The following is a 4,425-nucleotide window of genomic DNA, read 5'->3' as shown; positions in this document are numbered from 1 at the left end:
CCTGACTTGTTGAGTGGTTATTTATCTCTAATGGGGGAGGAGAGAGCGAGAGAGAGAGCGAGATGTACTAGACTGTGGCGACCTAAATGCCAGAATTGGACAAGAACCTGACACCCTCAGCACACAGGGGGACAAACACCTACCTGGAGGTGACAGCATTTTCTTTTATTTTTTTTTATTTTTGTTAAATATTTAAATTTTTATTTATTTAATAAAAAAAAATTTGGGGGGGGGGGGGGGGGTAGAAGGATTACTTTATCCTATCCCAGGTATTCCTTAAAGAGGTGGGGTTTCAAATGTCTCCGGAAGGTGGTGAGTGACTCCGCTGTCCTGGCGTCGTGAGGGAGCTTGTTCCACCATTGGGGTGCCAGAGCAGCGAACAGTTTTGACTGGGCTGAGCGGGAACTATGCTTCCGCAGAGGAAGGGGAGCCAGCAGGCCAGAGGTGGATGAACGCAATGCCCTCGTTTGGGTGTAGGGACTGATCAGAGCCTGAAGGTACGGAGGTGCCGTTCCCCTCACTGCTCCATAGGCAAGCACCATGGTCTTGTAACGGATGCGAGCTTCAACTGGAAGCCAGTGGAGTGTGCGGAGGAGGGGGGTGACGTGAGAGAACTTGGGAAGGTTGAACACCAGACGGGCTGCGGCATTCTGGATGAGTTGTAGGGGTTTAATGGCACAGGCAGGGAGCCCAGCCAACAGCGAGTTGCAGTAATCCAGACGGGAGATGACAAGTGCCTGGATTAGGACCTGTGCCGCTTCCTGTGTAAGGCAGGGTCGTACTCTCCGAATGTTGTAGAGCATGAACCTGCAGGATCGGGTCACCGCCTTGATGTTAGCGGAGAACGACAGGGTGTTGTCCAGGGTCACGCCAAGGCTCTTCGCACTCTGGGAGGAGGACACAACGGAGTTGTCAACCGTGATGGCGAGATCATGGAACGGGCAGTCCTTCCCCGGGAGGAAGAGCAGCTCCGTCTTGCCAGGGTTCAGCTTGAGGTGGTGATCCGTCATCCATACTGATATGTCTGCCAGACATGCAGAGATGCGATTCGCCACCTGGTTATCAGAAGGGGGAAAGGAGAAGATTAGTTGTGTATCGTCAGCGTAGCAATGATAGGAGAGGCCATGTGAGGATATGACAGAGCCAAGTGACTTGGTGTATAGGGAGAAAAGGAGAGGGCCTAGAACTGAGCCCTGGGGGACACCAGTGGTGAGAGCACGTGGTGCGGAGACAGCTTCTCGCCACGCCACTTGGTAGGAGCGACCGGTCAGGTAGGACGCAATCCAGGAGTGAGCCGCGCCGGAGATGCCCAGCTCGGAGAGGGTGGAGAGGAGGATCTGATGGTTCACAGTATCAAAGGCAGCAGACAGGTCTAGAAGGACAAGAGCAGAGGAGAGAGAGTTAGCTTTAGCAGTGCGGAGAGCCTCCGTGACACAGAGAAGAGCAGTCTCAGTTGAATGACCAGTCCTGAAACCTGACTGGTTTGGATCAAGAAGGTCATTCTGAGAGAGATAGCAAGAGAGTTGGCTAAAGACGGCACGCTCAATAGTTTTGGAAAGAAAAGAAAGAAGGGATACTGGTCTGTAGTTGTTGACATCAGTGGGATCGAGTGTTGGTTTTTTGAGAAGGGGTGCAACTCTCGCTCTCTTGAAGACGGAAGGGACATAGCCAGCGGTCAAGGATGAGTTGATCAGCGAGGTGAGGTAGGGGAGAAGGTCACCGGAGATGGTCTGGAGAAGAGAGGAGGGGATGGGGTCAAGCGGGCAGGTTGTTGGGCGGCCTGCAGTCACTAGTCGCAAGATTTTATCTGGAGAGAGAGGGGAGAAAGAAGTCAAAGCATAGGGTAGGGCAGTGTGAGCAGGACCAGCAGTGTCATTAGACTTAACAAACGAGGATCGGATGTCGTCAACCTTCTTTTCAAAGAGGATTCAGCAGTGAGGAGAATGTGGCAAAGAGCTTCCTAGGGTTAGAGGCAGATGCTTGGAATTTAGAGTGGTAGAAAGTGGCCTTAGCAGCAGAAACAGATGAAGAAAATGTAGAGAGGAGGGAGTGAAAAGATGCCAGGTCGGCAGGGAGTTTAGTTTTCTTCCATTTCCGCTCAGCTGCCCGGAGCTCTGTTCTGTGAGCTCGCAATGAGTCATCAAGCCACGGAGCTGGAGGGGAGGACCGAGCCGGCCGGGAGGATAGGGGACACAGGGAGTCAAAGGATGCAGAAAGGGAGGAGAGGAGGGTTGAGGAGGCAGAATCAGGAGATTGGAGGGAGAAGGATTGAGCAGAGGGAAGAGATGATAGGATGGAAGAGGAGAGAGTAGTGGGAGAGAGAGAGCGAAGGTTGCGGCGGCGCGTTACCATCTGTGTAGGGGCAGAGTGAGTAGTGTTGGAGGAGAGCGAGAGAGAAAAGGATACAAAGTAGTGGTCGGAGACATGGAGGGGAGTTGCAGTGAGATTAGTAGAAGAGCAACATCTAGTAAAGATGAAGTCAAGCGTATTGCCTGCCTTGTGAGTAAAGGGGGGACGGTGAGAGGGTGAGGTCAAAAGAGGAGAGGAGTGGAAAGAAGGAGGCAGAGAGAAATGAGTCAAATGTAGACGTAGGGAGGTTGAAATCCCCCAAAACTGTGAAGGGTGAGCCATCCTCAGGAAAGGAACTTATCAAGGCGTCAAGCTCATTGATGAACTCTCCAAGGGAACCTGGAGGGCGATAGATGACAAGGATATTAAGCTTAAATGGGCTAGTGACTGTGACAGCGTGGAATTCAAATGAGGAGATAGACAGATGGGTTAGGGGAAAAATTGAGAATGACCACTTGGGAGAGATGAGGATTCCTGTGCCACCACCCCTCTGACCAGATGCTCTCGGGGTATGCGAGAACACATGGTCAGACGAGGAGAGAGCAGTAGGAGTAGCAGTGTTTTCAGTGGTAATCCATGTTTCCGTCAGCGCCAGGAAGTCGAGGGACTGGAGGGTAGCATAGGCTGGGATGAAGTCAGCCTTGTTGGCAGCAGAACGGCAGTTCCAGAGGCTGCCTGAGACCTGGAACTCCAGGTGTGTGGTGCGTGCAGGGACCACCAGGTTAGAGAGGCAGCAGCCACGCGGTGTGAGGCGTTTGTGTAGCCTGTGCGGAGAGGAGAGAACAGGGATAGGCAGAGGCATAGTTGACAGGCTGTAGCAGATGGCTACAATAATGCAGAGGAGATCGGAATGAAATGAACTAAACATCTGGGAAAGGAGAGAGCAGGGCCTCCCTCACCAAAAAAAATATAACTCTCCCAACTTCCACCTCAGAAACTATAATTGTTTCACTGAACCACCCGAATAAAACTCTCCCAACTTCCACTTTAGAAATTAGAATTGTTGTAAACTACAGCGGTTCAATGTTTCAAGGAATAGACTCAACTTACTTTATTCAGCTAGCTAACTATGACGCCATAGCTAACTAGCATGCTAGCATCCAATAACACACAGTTTAGCACCAATACTTGGTTACAACAAACTACCAATAGTGTGTTAACACACTAAACAGATAATTTGTGTCCGTGTCTAGTTCTTTCATAACGCAGCAATAATTAAACGTTGGCTAGCTAGCACAAAGATATTGTATTTAGCTACTACAGTACAGCTAGCTGGTAGTGTTGGCTAGCTAGCAATGGCTGCTGTGTTGACTTTGTTTTAAAAACGGCGTCGCTGCGAACGAATGTAGCTGGCTAAAAGGATATTGTATTTAGTTGCTACCGTTGCTAATAGCTACTCGCCAGCTAGTGCAGGAGGTGAGTTAGCTAGCTAGCTTCGTGCTACACCCGGCACCGCCGAATACAAAAGTAACCTACAATAACTACATACAACAACTACCCACAACAGCCCACGATGCCTACCTATAATACCTAATAATATACAGCCCACGATGCCTACCTATAATACCTAACTCCAATCTAAATACATAGTTTAAGCCTTACTCGACAAAGCCCAAGCTATGTATAAAGCCAAACTTACCCGACGCCAGCTGTCTGGGTGGCAGACTGCAATCAGTAGCTGTAATTAAGTACAGCAGCTACCAACCACCTAACGTTAATGCCTCGGATAATGAGGTTAGAAAAACAGCTGAATGGTAGGCAGCTAGCTGGCTCAACTACAGGTACTCTTAAGCGTGAAATAATGTGTGAAATAACATTGGAAACAACTAACCACAGTTGCTAAAAGTTACCAGTAGCTACCCGCTAGCTAGCTAGCTTTGTTGGTCCAAGTAGTGGGTAGCCTCGTGCTTCGCCGGGGTCCGCCGAATACAATACTTACCTACAATAATTACCTACAATAACCTACAATAACTACCTAAGTAAACTACCTATAATACCTAACTACAATACCTACCTACAATCTAAATACATGGTTTAAGCTTTACTCAACACCATATAAGAAGCCAAGCTTACCTC

Source organism: Coregonus lavaretus (assembly GCF_964263955.1).
Source record: "Coregonus lavaretus genome assembly, chromosome: 2".
NCBI classification, from domain to species: domain Eukaryota; kingdom Metazoa; phylum Chordata; class Actinopteri; order Salmoniformes; family Salmonidae; genus Coregonus; species Coregonus lavaretus.
Note: the sequence above shows the minus strand (reverse complement) of the source record.